The sequence below is a fragment of the Phacochoerus africanus genome, chromosome 2 (assembly GCF_016906955.1).
Source record: "Phacochoerus africanus isolate WHEZ1 chromosome 2, ROS_Pafr_v1, whole genome shotgun sequence".
Classification (NCBI taxonomy): Eukaryota; Metazoa; Chordata; class Mammalia; order Artiodactyla; family Suidae; genus Phacochoerus; species Phacochoerus africanus.
Window position 1 is genome coordinate 32,932,873 of NC_062545.1, and position 18,286 is coordinate 32,951,158.

Consider the following 18,286-nt stretch of genomic DNA (forward strand, 5'->3'; position numbering starts at 1 on the left):
GATCCCTGACCTTGCTCAGTGGGTTACAGTTCTGGTGTTGCTGTGGGCTGTGGTATAGATCACAGATGCCGCTTGGGTCTGGCGTCGCTGTGGCTGTGGCTGTAGGCCGGCAGCTGTAGCTTGGATAGCACCCCTAGCCTGGGAACCTCCATATGCCATGGGTGTAGCCCTAAAAAGCAAATAAAATAAAATGAAATAAAATAAAACAAAATAAAAAGTTATAAAACAAATAAAGTCCTGGGGATGTACTGTGCAATACAGCAACTTCAGTTAATAATTATCTATATTTTATATTTGAAAAATTCCTGAGAATAGATCTTAAAATTTTCATCACAAGAAAAAAAATCTGTAACTACACGTGGTGATAGATGTTAACGAAATTTATCGTGGTGAGCATTTCACAATATATACATATATTAAATCATTATGCTGTATACATGAAACTAATATATTACACATCATTTATATCTCACTTTTTAAGTATATATGCAAATGCTTTTAAAAGGTCAAAGACCTACTAAACTGGAAGGCAGCAGTAGACCTGATAGTAGAAATAGATGAGTAATCAGCATGATAATGAAACTGACCTTCAGATACACTATTCAATCATGATTTTACTGTGAAGATATGACGTGTGAATCTAGTCTGTGCTCATTTAGCATCAACAACTGGAATTCAAAAAAAGACTTCCAGAAATTTCTAATCCCATCTCACCCAAAAGTTTGTAAGCTTACACTGCATCAAGGTTGTACTGATAGGTTAAACTGGAGACAGAAATTGAACCCTAATCTTCAGAAGGACTTCAGAAAGAAGCATGCTGCAAACAAAGCTTTCTTGTTAATAGCATGTACCTTTTATCAGCTACACTCACCCCTGGCTCTTCTCCTACCTCCAAGGCTGCGACTTCTCTGTATGTTTCTCTAACCACCTTTAAAAATGTGGAAGAGGGAGTTCCCGTCGTGGCGCAGTGGTTAACGAACCCGACTAGGAACCATGAGGTTGCGGGTTCGGTCCCTGCCCTTGCTCAGTGGGTTAACGATCCGGTGTTGCCGTGAGCTGTGGTGTAGGTTGCAGATGCGGCTCGGATCCCGCGTTGCTGTGGCTCTGGCATAGGCCAGTGGCTTTGGCTCCAATTCGACCCCTAGCCTGGGAACCTCCATATGCCTCGGGAGCGGCCCAAAGAAATAGCAAAAAGACAAAAAAAAAAAAATGTGGAAGTCCCAAAAGCATGCTCCTAAGCCACCTTCTTTGTTCAGTCTTTATTCTCTCCATGGCTTTATTACCAAAGAGAAGCTAAGGACTCTCAAATTTACGTCTCCATTCTAAAAAGTTCTCATCTGAGCTCCACACCCATCTGTCCAAACAACTACTTGTCTTTTCCCCCGAGATATCTCACAAGCTATCAAATGTAACGTGTCCAAAGCTGAACTCATGAACTGAACTTAGGAAATGCCTTCCTCACCTATGTGAATATGACCACCGTCCATGCTCAAATCTGGGAGGGTCCTGGACCAGTCACCCACGTGCTATCAGCTACCAACGTTTGCGGATACTGCCTTCAAAACCTGTCTTTACTCTGTCCACCATTCTCGAACATCACCACCACCACCCAGTCAAAGGCCCTGTCATCTCTTCCTTTATACATTCTTGCCTCCTCCAGCCCCTTCACCAATAAGCTCCCGGAATGATGTCCAAATACAAAACAGTTCATGTCATTCCTCTTGTGTTCCAAGCCTGCTCTTTGGCTCAAGTCTCCAACCCTTACCATTTCCCTCACAGCACGGCATGAAGGCCCTAGCCTGGCTTGCAGTCTTTCCTTCCCCTCTCTGCCCTGCTCACTTTGACCTGGGAACAGGGCTGGCTTCCTTGTTCCTCAAAAACAATCCAACTCTTTGCTTCCTCAACCTTCCTGCTTGGGTCTTTCTCTCTGGCAAGCATCTTCTCCAGACAAGCTCCTCCGGTCACTGGTCCCATCTTATAAGTTGGGGGAGCCTTCGCTAACCTGTTACTCACGACCCTTTCTCTTAGCAACCTGTGTGTCTTCATAGCATTCATCATACCTATTATTTATGATGTACTTTTTGCTCCCTGTCCACGCTTTCACAGCCTTCTCCCAATATCACGCACAGTCAGTAACTAGAACTCAGCGGTTGCTGCATAAGCATCTGTTGACCAAATAAATGCTTATATTTAAGGTTGTTTTCTGGGCATGCTCCAAGTCATGAACCCTGACAGTTCATGACTTTAATCCTGTATCTGCACCCAATACTTAGTAAGTGGACTTGAGAAAAAGTACACCGCCTCTCCAGACTTCACATTCCTCCCTGTTGTATGAAAAAGTCTCTTCATAGCTCTCATATTATGATCTGTGACTGCCGAATGTTTTCAAACCACAACAAAATTATATTCACACTCTAAGTAAAACATCTCCTTTGGGATGCTCTGGGCTACTCCTGCTTCAGTCTTTATCAATGTCATTTTCATTTGATCATATCACTTCTGAGAATCCTGAATTAGAGCTCAGGCCCATCAGGCAGGACCTACAGGTGATGAATGCAGAAGCCTAGGTCTTCACTCACAGCATATTCCCTTCTGAGACTAGTAATGGCCTTGAGAACTAGACCCAGCAAAGCCTCCACTGTAGGTTACTTCCTGGCAGGTGCTTCCTAGGCTACTCAAAGTGCAAAGTTCCCTGGGGCACCAAGGCCCTCTATAAGCCCCTGCTTTGTTTTAATCACACTGGCCTCTTCCTATGCAAACATTCCAAGCCAATTCCCATTCCTGACTCCCTGCTCCTTCCTCTGGCCTTTGCACTTCCTGTTCTCTGCCTGGCACTCTCCTCCCAACGACATGCTAATGATTCCTCCCCTGCCTTTCATTCAGGTCTCTGCACAAGTATCAGACCTAAGGACAGGGGCTCTCCGTGCCTAGGCTGCACTACCAGCAACCCCCATCCCAGTGCTCTCTGTCCCTGAGCCGAGCTTCATTCTTATTTGTCACACCAGACTGCACGTGTCTTGTCTGTCTCCTCCAGCTGGAATATAGGAATCATTAGGAGAGGAACTTGAGTTTGTTGCCTGCTACATGTCCAGTGTCTAAATCAGGAGGTACTCAGAAAATATTTATTGAATGAATGAAGAAAGCAATGAATGAGTGATGCTCTGCTGGCAATCGAGAAGGCTGCGGATCAAGAATCTGTCCATCTAAGGCTGCAGGAGTATATGAAGGTCAGGAAATTCCCATGAAGAATTGGAAGTGGAGCTTAGGTCCCTCGACCCTAAAGCTGAGGAGTCAAAGAGGCAGGGTTCATGGGGAAGAAGGTAGGGCTGTGAGAGCCTGGGGGAAGCCCAATCAGTGGGTCTTCTGCCAAATGAGCACTGAGTCTCTGGCAGTTGGGGTATCCCCAGGGAAATATCAGTAGAAATGAGCATCAGGACACAGGTGGCCTTGTTACCTGAAGATGGATGACAAAGGCTGCCTTTCTCCTCTCTGTCTTCTGTTTATAATCTGTATTTTAAAAATCACTTAACCAAATTACAAACCAAGGGCTTCTGTGAAATTATTCACAGTTTTACTCACTACCATCTCCTTTCCCCAAGCTTACACTCAGAGAGACCCAAAGATCATCTTTCAAAATTCTCACCTTTGCTCTAAGGACTTACCAGATTGCTCTCTGGATTGTGAGTTGCTGCAAGAATCGTGTTAACTCCCAGCACTGCTCATGGTGGACGGAACTCTCCACAAAGGTCTGTTGACTCAATAAGTGTATTTTGGATGAGATCTCCCAGAAGACACTGAGCTAAACACTCATTAACAAACATCACTAATTATATCCTATTATCATCTATACTCCATTATGCAGGTGCTGGCAGAAGAGTTCTGAACAGAGATGGGTTCAAGGATTGGGAGACTCAAAATAAATAAGGAATTTTTACATGTGTAAAATAAAGTGTGATAACACCAGCTGATGCTCATGAAACTTTTATGTAACATGTAGACTTTCTAGAGATTTCCACCTATATTAGAGTGAGGGAGAAATATAGAAAAAAGATAATTATAGCTCTATATTAGATGTTATTTTCAATATTTCCATTTTTAATTTTGAATATAATTGCAAATATTGTTAATATCCAGAGTACAATTAACATTTTATTTAACTCTTTTTCAAAGAATGATTTGGTCTTTTCGTAAAAATAATGCGTCTTAAATGTGATTTTTATATTCTAGGGAGATATTTTACTGACAGTAGAGAAGAGCCAGTATAATTAATTCAGCAAACATTTACAGAATGCATACCATACACAAGTCACTCTGCCAGGCACAGTTAAAAAACTTTAAGCTTTACACAAAAACTTCAGAGTGGACTGATTAAACTATTTATATTCTATGGCGAGAACTCTATATTAATATGAAATATTTGGATTTATATTAAAAACGCTTTGAAGGCAGATACACTGTTTGTGGGATGTCTTCAGCCACATAATGATGTGGGGCGCATCTTAAGCAAAACTGCCCAGAGAATTTCTAACGTGAACATTGCTTTTGTTCCCAACTCCAGTACCATCATCACCATGAGGTACTGTTTAGCATCCTTAACCTCACCCTCTATTTTTATTTTCTTATTTTTTGTCTTTTTTTTTTTTTTGCCTTTTTGCCTTTCCTAGGGCCGCTCCTGCAGCATATGGAGGTTCCCAGGCTAGGGCGTCCAATCGGAGCTGTAGCCACCAGCCTATGCCACAGCCACAGCAACGCAGGATCCGAGCTGCTTCTGCGACCTACACCACAGCTCACGGCAACGCCAGATCCTTAACCCACTGAGCCAGGCCAGGGACCGAACCCGCAACCTCATGGTTCCTAGCCGGATTCATTAACCACTGCGCCACGACGGGAACTCCTCTATTTTTAATAAATGACCTCAACCATCATGCTCCAAGAGAAAAAACAACCCTTTAATGGCTTCCCAGTGCCCTGAGAATAAAGCCTGCCTCCCCTCCCTCGTATGCAAGGCTGGATGGACTTACCTCAAAAACCTCAAATGCACAGAGGTCTTTCCTGACCCTCTGATCTACAAAAGCCCAGGCGCTCTGTTACATCAGATTCCTTACTTTCTCATAGCACTTCCTACTTCCTGAAAGGACTTATCTTCCTCATTTAGAATGTACACTCCCCCACAACCTTCGTTTGATCCCTATTCTTTCCCCAGCAACCAGCACATAACATTTATTGAATCAATTACTAATTAATGCACTTCCCACAGCGCTTGCATTTACTACTCTATGCATGGTATGAGAACTTTTCTATGTCTCATCAGAGAGCAAATAATAAATGTATAGGTGACACTTTCCTACATGGTTTTTCTACATCATCATGGTGCAAGATGTGCTCCGCCACTGACCAAACGGGTCATGAACATAATTCAGTAGCAACTACTGGATGAATCTCACTAAATAATGATTTGGTAAACTAATGAATGAAAATAATTTTGCTCAAGAATATTGACTGAGATCCACAAAAGAAAACAGAGTCATAACACTATAATAATATTTTCCTCCAACTTTTAGAAGAAAACCCAAAGCATCTTTGTTGTAGTTGTGAATCATATCTGCAGCCAAATAGCTGTTGTGGAAAAACAGAAACTGGCACTCGAAAACCACCTCGAGTTGACTGCTGTGGTACATTCGATCATTCCCTTGTCATCTCAAGCAATGTTTGGGGGCAACGACACATGCCACAGAGGTTGGAGTAAGCTCCAGTTCCTCCTCCTTGTGGATTAAGTCAAGGTTTATCACTCTGAAAACTAGATACCATGATGGACTATGCGCATCCTTGGGAAAGGGAGTAAAAACAGAAGGTTCTAAATGCAGGATCTTTGTTTGGCTTGTGTTTGGGGAATCTGACTAAGCCAGCAGAGGACCTCTGGGAAAAGGGGTCTCTCAGGTGTTCAGATCCTACCTTAGGGCCCATCGCACCTCAGTTCTACCTGCAGGCACAACCTGCTCCTAAGCTGCCTGCTGGAAGCACAGCTATGAACAGAACAAACAAGGGCCTGGGCTCCCTGACTGACAGCCCCTTCAAACGGTGTAGGCACCATGGGCACAAGAGTTGCAAATATGGCACGATTCCAGGATGCTGGGTCCTGACCACCAAGCTACAGAGGCGAGGCTGGAGGAGGGTTTGCTCTGAAAAATGGGGTCCCTGTCCAGCGTCACCTTCATGGGCAGCTTCTCCACATCACCCTGACACTATGTGCTTACCATCCACTTTTTTTTTTTTTTTTGGTCTTTTTGCCTTTTCTTGAGCCGCTCCTGCGGCATATGAAGGTTCCCAGGCTAGGTGTCTAAATGGAGCTATAGCCACCGGCCTACACCAGAGCCATAGCCACGCGGGATCCTAGCCACGTCTGCAACCCATACCACAGCTCACGGCAACGCTGGATCCTTAACCCACTGAGCAAGGCCAAGGATCGAACCCACAACCTCATGGTTCCTAGTTGGATTCGTTAACCTCTACACCACGACGGGAACTCCACCATCCACTTTAAAAGTCATTCACAAGCTAATCTTCTCTCGGTCATGCACCCCTACTGTATATTCAGGACCACTTTGTGAATAATTTTTTTAAAGAGATCGGTTCATCACAACATTTGACCAGTCTCCATTCTAAAAGAGAGGTGTCAGTCACAAAGGAACAAAATCAGCAGTTAGCATACACTGTGACTCATTTTTAAATGGTGGCTTTCCTTATTTAAGAAAGAAAGAAATCCCACTAAATAGTACAGGGAACTACATCCAACCTCCTGGGATAGACCATAATGGAAATTTTTAAAAAGAAGGGGTGTGTGTGTGTGTGTGTGTGTGTGTGTACATAACACACACACATATACATGTATAAATACACATACATATATATATGTACGACTGAGTCACTTTGCTGTGCAGCAGAAACTGGCAAAACACTGTAAATCAATTTTACTTTAATAAAATTTTTTTACAAAAGCAAAAAGGAAGGAAGGAAGGAAAGGAAGGGGGAAGGAAGCCCTGGCATAGTGAGGGGTGATTTCCATGCACTGTCACTCCCAAGTTCACCTATTGTGAAAATCAGTTTGGCATTAGTACCGAAAGTCTCAAAATATTCAAAAGCTTTGACCCAGCAGTGACCGTCCATGGATTGTGCTTAAAGAGTAATATGAAATAGAAACAAAGACTTCATCGAAATCCCATTTATAATACCCGATATTTGGAAAGAGCCTAAAGGTGCAATTTTAAGAGAATAGTTAACAAATTATGGTAAATCTTATAATCAAATATTATATAATATTAATAAAGCTGGCAGAGAAGCTGGAAAATATTTAGGACATAAGGTTAAGCAAACAGAGCAGGTTGTAATATGTTATTAACTATGGAAAAACTTCATTAAAAATAAAGGGAATAAAATGCCAAAATGTTATGGCTGCTTTCAGGTCATGGAATTATAGGCAAATTTTCTCCCCGATTTTTTTAGACAATGTATTTTCCAAAATTTTCATTGGAACCATGCCTTGCTTTTATGATTAGAAACAATAACATTCCTCAGACATGCTAAGTAACCCTGCTGTATCACAAACACTTGCACATGTATGTTCTGATTCTTGTACTGAGCTGATCTGATATGTGGGTGAGCTGATCTGATATGTGGTTTGCTCAGTGAGCCAAAAATTTGTGCCTCTCCTATGCCAAAATCAGCTTAGAAAGAGGATTGAGATTCCTTGATTCATACTGCATTTCAGCCCAAAGATGCTGATTCTCAAAACCAAAAATATGCCTTAGCAGATGCCAACCTATCAGCACCTCTGTGATTAGCTCACTGTTTGCAGAAGAGCCTCCTCCTCCTCAGCATACCTTTTGTCCCAGGAGCCTCTATTATTCTTTATCTATTCACATATCTCTATGAGCTTTATTTAAATGCATCATAATCACTGATTTACATGTGGTTCTCTCATTAAACCATGAGATTTTTGAGATCTTTGTCAACCTGACATCCCCAGAATCTAACACAGTATCTGGTAAACAGTGGACACTTAAAAATTATAATTCAATAAATTTTTACAGTATAGGTAGAAAATCACCTCAGTAACCCACAAGAGGAGATTCACTAACAGTATCCAATTGTAACGGGGATCTTGGTTGGTGCATGAAAGCAGATACACTTTGGAATATAATTTCCAGGTTATGGAAGAGCAGAGTAGCCCTGATATCTGGGAGCTGGCCCTGGTCTTCTCCTGTTGAGTGGAAACAATTTCATAAAGCATCAATATTCACAATGCCACTGCAACCATGAGGGATCAGGACAGAAACAAGATCACAAATGTAATCATATCAGAACACAAACAAAAACACGAATATTATCCAACTCTTCAAATGACCAATATTCCCCTAATCCAGCAAATGAGTGTTTGCTGCTTCTTTGCCAATTACAGTGCCAGCCTCTCTAGTCTTGCTCCTTCTAGATAAGCTTTATTAAGATACACACTCATAGGATTATCCCTGCTTCAATGCAGAGCAAAGTCCTGCTGTGTTAAATCCTCTCCTAAATCACTACCAAGTCCAAATCCTACAATCCCTCATGTCCTACACACTTTTACTACGACCCCTGCTCCCAACATTTTCCTATGGTGAACATTTTCCCTCACTGTAACAAGCAGCAAACCCAACCTGTTCACCTGCAAGTCATTTTCCTGCGGCCCCCGGCTGCAGGACATGGAGAAATTGTTAGTTCTCCTACCTGGACCACTCTCTTCTCTTCGCTTTGCCCATACATACTCATCAGAACTCATCTCCTCCTAGAAGCCTCCCCTGATCAGCCTTCCAGGTCGCAGATGGTTCCATTCCTTTTCATTTCCATAACATTTATGTTCAACTGCTACTCTTAAGTATGTATTTCAAGATACTAGCTAGCACTGTGATCTTGATTACTCCTGAAAGAGCCTTCAAACTCTAAAATATTATTCTACTGTGTAGCTTTAAAAGTTTTAAGTATTTATCTCCCTAAACAGGCTATAAATTCTAGCAAATATGTCTCAGACATTTCTTTTCACTTACCTTTTTATTCTGCTTTCTCTTCTCATACGTATACACAGTCCACTGCACATAGAGGAATCTACATCCAGCCATAAATCTAGGCAGAGACCAATGTGACCTTGCATTTGTTGGAGAATATCACTCACATTCCATCAGTAAATAGTTTCATTTAGAGCATCTTCTAGCATAGACCTCTGTAGCTGGAGTCCACATACTGGCCACACTCAGTGTATGCTCGTACACTTCCTCTCTAACTTTCTCTTTATATGTATCTCTTTCTTATGTATCATATTTCCGGGCAAAGTACCTATATAAATAAAGGTAAATTCAGGCCATGGCAGCTGGCAGAGGTCCCTTCTCTTCAACTGAAATCAGTGACTAAAATTAAGCCCTCCAAACATCTGACTTGCTGATGTAACCGCCCTGCATAATGACAGCAATCCTGCACTGAGGGGGAAAAAACCTACTAGATTATTAGGTTTTCTGCCAAAGCTGGATCTAGTCCTGATGGACAATGCTGTCCAGATGACCTGCTCTCAGCTCAATTCAGATGTCTAAACGTTTCCCCACAGTCTCCCTTCCCAACCACATGTCCCTGCTGACTGCCCCATGTCTATGGCTCTGACTTGAAATTGACCTTGCCCTGCCAGGACCAGGATGACTCCCTGAAGATACAAGATGAGGCTGAGATTCAGAGAGATATCCGTTTCCATGACAGCTCCTTCATCTTCCAGTCTGCCTCAAAGAGCTTAGGCAAGTAATTTAACCTCTTTAAGCCTTCATTTCCTAGCCAAAAAAAAAAAAAAAAAGGCCATAATGTATCTCCTCTCAGGACTCTAATGAAGATTTGGTGATATTATGTATCTAAGGCACATGGCAGACACTCTACAAATGTTAGCTCTTTTTCTCCCCTAATCGTGCCTGAGGACTAATAGAAAGAACCTTGTCTCCCTTTGAGAAGCTGCCCATTATGTCTTCTTATTGACTTAGACCATGAAGGATATTTAAAGCAGGGCAGATGGTACAGTTCCTGTTCTCAGATTAACAATCAAGCTCTGGTTGTTCTATTGATCTGCCCACCTGTTCAACTTCCTGATGCTGCTCCCACCCACTTTCCTGGCTACACTCAAACCCCAAACCAAGAACCTACGTGTGTGCTAGTCTTTGTGGCACTCTGGCCCAGTTCTGTCGCTGAACGTGGACGTTCTTCACCTTCACCCTGATAGCCTCTCTTCCATCCTCCCTGTCTGACACGGACGTGCAACTCTGGATGCCCTATTGGAAGACCAAGTTTGGGGCCCATCCATCAATGTGGCGTGATATACTGCCTTCTGGCCTTGACCTTGAGAGGTGGTGTTGCATAGTTTAAGCACAGGCTTTTATTTCGGACTGCCAGGGTTTGAATCCCAGGTCTACCACTTAATGACCACATAACCTTGAGCAAGTTATTTACCTTCCTAACTTTTAGGTTTCTCACCTTAAAGGGCTTTTATGAGACTTCAATAATATCATGAATATACAGCATGTAACATGGGACCCAGCATACTAGGTAGGTTTTTAATAAATGTCAGTACTATACACAGAAAGGTTGTGCCCCTAAGATGTGTAGCAGCCAAAGGCCTCCTTTCTGTACAGTCCAGCTGCTATGAATCTACTTAGAACATGCAGCCATCTCACCTACTGGCCCAGCCTTACCTTCCTGGTATGGTCCTTCCTGATCTGTTTCATTCTACCAATGCTTCTGTCAACACACAGATTCCTTCGTCCTCACCAGACCTTCATAATGTTGCTTCCAAATGACAATATTCTAATTTGGGACCCATCCTTTCAGGTCTCCTAAGTGATAACTGTAGTCTGTGCCTGCCGCCTTCCCTCTGCACATTTCCCACAAACTCCATGAGTATGTATAAACAATTGGGCATTGATGCTTTGTGAAATTGTTTCCATTCACTTCCTTGTTCAAACTGTCCTGTGTCATTGGATCTACAACATCCAACTTCAGAGTCTTCGATCTCATGATCCCTAGATGACCAGGCACTCTGGAAACAAAATCCCTAGGCTGGAAATAAGGCGCAGGGGTATCTGCTGAAAGCAAATGGATATAGGTAAATGGTGGGCTCCTCTTTCAATAACATTATGAGTCTTCTCAGCAAAGTCTAGACATGGAGGGAAATTATCTCATCACCAGGCTTTGCCTTAGCCAAGAGAGAAGAGGTCCTACTTCTGGAATTTGCATGGCCTTGGGTACTTGAGTTGCTTGCATGTGCAAATTTCATACTGTTGTGCAAGGAGCTATCCCAAAAAAAGGAGGGGGCAATTTTTCCCAATAATAGACATGTTGTTTTTGATTGGTAGCATCATTGGCTTGGGAAGTCTATAAGATCTTGACAGAACTGTCAATAAAGGTGCACCTGCCAGTGTCTTCTTCCCCATCCCACTAAAGCACCACATGATCCAGTCCAAGACTATTGCAGTAACACCCTCTGCCAGACATAGATTGATTCAATGACCACATGGCAGGGCCAATCAGAGCCCTGTCAGGAGATTTCTATAAATGGGACCTGGATGAGACAAGACTTCTCCTTCTTATAGATCAAAGGCCCAGAAATGCAGGCTTGGAACTACCAACACTCACCTTTCTCAGCACGTAGAAAGGGGCCTCAGAATGTAGCTGATCCAGAAAGAAGAGAAGCTGAGGAATGGGGAGAGAGAGAAAGAACCCAAACAGACTCATGCGAGGTGTTGGTTATAGCCATGACCGAGGCAAAGTCCATGTCTGGACTTTCCAGTCACACGAGCCAGTAAAACCATTTTTGTTGCCTAATCTAGTTCAACGTAGTTTCCTCCTCGAAGGTATAACCAAATGAATCCTGATCAAGTCCCCTCCACAAGAACACAGGGTGGGGGGAAGGGGACTTGACCCCCTTTAGTGCCCTTAATGCTTAGAGTGACAAGGACACTGTAGGAAAGAATGTGCAGATCCACATCTTCACACTCTGCTCCCATTCTCATGAATTTTGTGTAATTTCACCTCTGGTGACAAAGTTTCCAAAGCACAACTTGTTACTGGAACATATCCCGTTAATTAACAGCACAGTGGTCCAAGAAATTCGCCCCCCGCTCCCCAAGAATTTCCTTTTTCCAATTGCACTCAAAGCTCTTGGAAGAGGAGTTCCCATCGTGGCGCAGTGGTTAACGAATCCGACTAGGAACCATGAGGTTGTGGTTCGATCCCTGCCCTTGCTCAGTGGGTTAACGATCCAGCGTTGCCGTGAGCTGTGGTGTAGATTGCAGACTCGGCTTGTATCCTGCGTTGCTGTGGCTCTGGGGTAGGCTGGCAGCTACAGCTCCGATTAGACCCCTAGCCAGGGAACCTCCATATGCCGCGGAAGCGGCCCAAGAAATGGCAAAAAAGACAAAAAAAAAAGCTCTTGGAAGAGCCTTATCAATGACTCTAGAATAATCATACCCCAAGACTTTCTGCTGGGGATGGGGAGGGGGGTGAGATGAGGAGGAAGCCCAGAATAGGAGTAATCAAACTAAAGATTAATCAGTGCTCAAGGGAGTTCCCATTGTGGCTCAGCAGTAACAAACCCAACTAGTATCCATGGGAACACAGGTTCGATCCCTGGTCCTGCTCAATGGGTTAAAGATCTGGTGTCCCTGTGGGCTGTGGTATAGGCCAGCATATGCAGCTATGATTCAACCTCTAGTCTGGGAACTTCCATATGTCACAGGTGCAGCCCTTTAAAAAAAAAGGTTAAAAAAAAATCAGAGTTCAAGACATTTCAGGTCTTGATCTCACAATTGGAGAGTCTTATCTTCCAGAATGTAACCTAAATTTTTACTCAGAAATTTGAAGCTCCTCTACAATGGGATGCCACTCTTAGCTCTCTCTCCCATTTACCCAGGGTTTCCAAAGTGTGTTCTAGCTTCTCCCATCTCTACAGATCCTGCAGAAAGGCAATGGAGCATACTGGTGCAAATGTGCTTTGCTGTACTAGTCTTAGTTTCATCACATTTCTGCTTGAATTACCTCTGGGGTAATGAAAATCAACCATTATTTGTGAAAATTTGCCATTATTTGTGAAAATTCATCAAAAGTCATCAAGTCCTACATAACTGTCACTGTTTATCATTTTATTACATATTTTGAGCTCATATAATCAGTGATGGGCCAGATGCCCCAGGTCAGATCTCTTTCACCTCCTACTATCATGGTCATTGCTTTTTCCCTGTGTCCAGCACAGCCTCCAGTCCGTCTTCCCCTAACCCAAACTCCACTCACCACACCACCTCCACCCCCACCCCCACCGCATCCTGACTTCCCCTCTTCTTAATTTCTCTAGGGCTCATCATGCAGCATTTTTAAAAAAGGATGGAAAGATCACAGTCCAAAGTCTTTGGTCTGTCGACGAGGGCAGAGAGGCCCAGAAAAGCCTAGAAATGTATTCAGAGCCACCTAATCAGTGTCTCAGCTAGGGTAACAACTTAAGTTTTCCAGCTCCCCATCCATCGCCCTTGGCATCCACCATCCTGCTTCCCAGTGTGACAGTCCCTTGATGCTTAAGGACCATGCCAGGTGCTCAGTAATTTATGGCACATTTTCCAATCCCCTCCCTGCCATCCTGTAAGCTCCCGTAGGACAGGCTACTTTGCTATCCATCAGCAAGTCTGGCACCACAACAAGGGTTCACCCCTGTTGTTTGACTGCCTGGGCACATATCAGACATTATCAGACAAAACACATATTAAGTCCTGAAATGAATACACTTGATAAAACTGCAGACCACATATTCCTTAACAAAAAGAAGGGTCGGTCCCACTGCAGACTTTTTTTTCATCTCCACACAAGTTCTTTTTGCAAATGTGTTCTGCTTGACATCGACTCCCTAGTGCTATCTCCTATTTAGGTAGAGTAATACCAAATGACATTTATTTTAAAATTGCCTCCTCTTTTAGACTCTATAATCTATTTGATCAGTAATATGCATTACCATGAGGACTTACTTCACCTTCTACCGATTTTAAGAAATGTAAAAAGTGACATCTGCTTTTATCTTTGTTCTTATCTACTTTTCTATATTAAAATGAGCTTCTTTTCCTTTATGCTGAAAATTATCATGGAAATCAGACCATTTAAAAAAATGATTCAGATCCATTCCCCCTATATGTCAGCAGTTATCTTTCTCTGCCAATGAGCTGTGGTCAAAATTCTGAAACTACAAAAGTCCAAATATAGCAACCTAACTCCTGGGACATTCAAAAGCTTCAGTAATAATTCCTCCCAAGTTGGAGCAACAAGTGCAGCCACCTTCTTTACAATGCTCACTCCTGAAGAATCCCTTCTGAATATGGGTGCCTTGGAAATACTACATTTATTTTCCTGGACCTGACTCAGAAGCAACAGGTAAGCTCTCTCAGTGCCAACTGCCTGGAAATTGCATACAGAAGCTTCCCACACAATCCCTTCCTCTGCAGACTTCCCCAGCCTAGGATACAAAGCTAATTATAACCAGGGTTACAAATTATAGCTAAATCATCTCACAATTATGTGCTCTCTAGTAGGACTTCATGAGAGAAAATGATTCCCAACACTCAGATATATATTTTAAGAGTTAAAAAAAAAATCCCATGACATGAAATTCCTAAAGCATTTAACTATAGCTTCTACCCAATAGAAACATAATTTTCTGTTTAGAAGAACATTCGTTCTTCATTTAAGCTGTTTGAAAAGCATGAAAGCAAAGCAAATGCTTCTGTATGGGTAAAAAGTAGTGGGAAAATAAAGTAAGGTTTCAGAAGTTTGGAAATTTAGCCTACCTTTCACAAAACAGTAACATACTCTAGCATCAGTAGTCAAATAACAAACTGAAGGTCATTTTACAAGTGTTTCCATAATGTAAGATGTGACAAGCCAGCAAAGTAAATAGCTTTCATAGGAGCTAGTAATATTTATTCATAAAGCACTACAGAAAGTGTATCTCAGAACTTGGTTGGACAGTAAAACCTAAAGAGTTCAATATTTTTACCTACAAATAAGAATATTTGTCAATTCTTTAAATGTTTTCTCTACATGCATCTGTCGACAACTACTTCCGAAGGTCTTCAGAAGGCAAAACAAGACAAGAGACACTTTAGTTGAACGTATTTAGTCCAACACTAGGTTAAGATGTGCTTGGATTGACTTCAATTAGTAAATTACATGTATAGGAAGCATCTAACTTTTTGGCATTACCAATGTCTCGTACTGAATAATGAATTGTTTTTATTACAAACATCACTAACTCGCACATACACATATTTCTCAATCGAAATCTAGGGGCAGTAAACACACACAGAGACTCTGTACCTACGAAATGTGAAATGCTGGCTTCGGCAATTAATTAGAGCAAAAGAATGATTAATGGAGCAAATCTTGCAAACCCCCGGCCCTTTCTCTTAAGGACAGAGTATACAGGGAGAAGAAGAGTGCTGAATTTGACAAATAATTGCTTCGCCTCTCCATTTTGCCTATGAAGATATTACCACATACAGATATTGCTTTAGGAAATCCTGACCACACTTCGCTCTTTGCCAAAGAGTACTATAAATTAACGCCGTGGACATCTTTACAGAGAATGCTGACTCTCTGGAACGGAGACAAAGGAGGGTGTAGCTTGGAGAATCCCAGCCAGGCGCTCTGAGGCTCTGGGTTCTGGGAGGCTGCCCCGCACGGCTCCTCTTGCGCTCTGGGGACCGGGGAGTCCAGAGCGGACAGCGGGCTTGGTTTATTTCCCAAACTTCAGGAGACAGTGTTTATCCTAACTCTGGGGGCCGAAGCGGGGCGAGGGGTTGGGTTGGGGTGGGGGGGGAAGTGTGAAGCAGCGCCCCGTTTCGGCTGCACGGATGGCCCACCCAGCCCGCCAGCCCCAGCAGCACCCTTTCCTTTCCCCTCACCTGTCCTGAGCGCGGGGCCTCGGGGGTCCAGTCACCTCTCGCGGCTCTGACTCCCGGAGCGGTGGGACGTCGGGCGCGAGCCGAGCGAAGGAAGCGATGGGGACGGGGGCGTCAGCTGGAATCTCAGCAGGCGCGGGCAGCCACGGTCTCCCTCCCCATCCCCGCCAGGCTTGGGCAGCGGACGCGGAGCGGCCACAGCGGGCGGATGAGTCAAGCGAGGGGGCGGGTGGCAAGGGGTGCTGGCGGGAGGCTGGGGGTGCGGGAGGCGGCCTCTGGGCCGGGCCCGGCAAGGGTCGCCGGGCGGCTGGCCGCAGCCATAGGGCGCCCGGAGTCCGAGCGCTCCTGCCCTCGGAGGTCACCCGGCGCGAGGCGCGGGGCAGGGGACAGGGACTCGCTGCTCTGTCGTCGCCGCCGCCACACTAGAAAGACAAAAGAGCCCCCGGGCGCTGGGAGGGGAAAAGTTTTCTGCTTGTCTCCAGAGAGATTTCCCCACCAAACCTCAAGCCTCAAGAGCTGCAGAGGCGGCTGGGGGCGGAGTGCAGGGTGCAGGGCTGGCTTCCAGGAGGGGCGCCACGCGATTGCGATCCGGGTGCGCTCCAATCTCCCGCCGCCCACGACCCGTGGGAACTCCCCCCCCCCAGCCCCCCGCCGTTCCACTCTCTCCACCCGCCTCCTCTTGGAGGACGCAGACAAAATCCAATCCTCCCCCTCCAGGACCCTCAACCCCCACTACTTGTGCCCCAGCCGCAAAGTTGCGCTTCCAGAGCAGGGAGCACTGCAGACAAAAATCTATCTTTGGGAACAAAATACCCGCTCTCAGGAGCTCTTCTTTGGGTTCGAAGGCCAGAGGGTGAAAACGGACACACCCACCCGCCGGGCGCGCCTCTCGCCGGAACCCTAGGTCCCAGAGTCTGGGTCCTGCCAGCTCCCGGAGCAGTGGAGAAGCCCCAGCTGATTCCCGGTTTTCCTAGAGCAGACGCTGCAGGACCCTTGCTCCACGCCCCTTGGACTCTTTCTTATCTGACTCCTCCTGGGCGGGTCGGGGTCCCCCTGGCGGGCTGCGCGGGCGCTGCGCGAGCCGAGCCAAACCCGTCGCCGGGCGGACACTGTCAACGTCCAGGAGCGCCCATCCGGTCTAGGCCAGAAAGGGACTCCAGGAGAGGGTCCCTCGGGCGAGGGTCATGAGCAGGGCGGACGAGAGAGAACCTGATCGTTGAGGACTTGGATGAGCAGTGCTCAGGTTCAACTCCAAACATCACAGCCAAGGAGGGGTGTAGGTTAATCCTCCTTGCCCCCAAACATCCGGTGAGTGGGGACTGTGCCCTATTCACAGAGTAACATGTTATGATGGTCACCTCCTATTAGGCAGAGTCAGAAGTGAGGATTAAATATATGCAGGTCAATTCCGTAAATAAAGTTGTATGTTAAACTCTGGAATACCAGATATCCCACCCATGACCCTGGCATGTACAGAGCATAGCCGCCCCCAGACCTGGGCGTGGGGTTTACCTGTGTGTCTCCAGGTGGTGACTGGAAGGCAAATATGGCATTCTAGTGCACTGTATCTGTGTTTTTCAACGTGCAGTCTACTAATCTCATTTTCACTTAGAGTTTGTTTCTGGATGTGGAAAATGTGTTGGGTGAGGGGGACAGAATTCCATGCAAAACTTTAACATTTAAAAAAATCTTGGAGGAATTCCAGTGGTGGCTCAGCGGGTTAAGAACCCACGTTGGGGGTGCGAGCTGGATCCCTGGCCTCCCTCGGTGAGTTAAGGATCCTGCAAGCTGTGCTGTAGATATGGCTGGGATCCGGTGTTGCTGTGGCAATGGCTCTGGCATGGGCCGGCAGCTGGACCCTTAGCCCAGGAGTTTCCATATGTCACAGGTGCAGCTGTAAAAAGACAAGAAAAAAAAATCTTGGAAATCAGATATGTGTGGCAATGAGGAGAGACTGCTGTAGAAATGGATTTCTTCAGTACAATCTTCCTGGCTTGACTAGAAGAATTTGGAGATTTGGCACTTTTAGTAAAAATTTCACAATCAAAATGTTAAAAACAGCTAAAGAGGTTGGAAGTTGGAAGGGGGTGGAGAAATGAGTCACCCCTGTAAACCATCTGTAGTTTTATTTTTGCCCCACCTGCTCCTATACTCTTTAGCCCACAGCCACCTGCTCAACTGCTTAGGTGTTCTCACACATTTGTCCAGGCATCCCATCAAAGGGGTGTGATTCCATGGGGCCATCCTTCTAGCTGTAGCCTCTACATTTCATAAAGAAATATCCTGAAGCCACA

The 18,286-nt window shown here is 44.7% G+C and overlaps 1 protein-coding gene across 1 annotated transcript in view; it reads right to left on the minus strand.

Annotated features, from left to right (window-relative positions):
- Nucleotides 1-16,585, minus strand: part of TMEM200A (transmembrane protein 200A) — a 70,031-nt gene extending 53,446 nt beyond the window's left edge. Inside the window, exon 1 of the mRNA XM_047758809.1 lies at nt 15,996-16,585. The gene's annotated coding sequence lies outside the window, so the exon portion shown is untranslated. The remainder of the gene's footprint in view (nt 1-15,995) is intronic.
- Nucleotides 16,586-18,286: the final 1,701 nt, after the last annotated feature.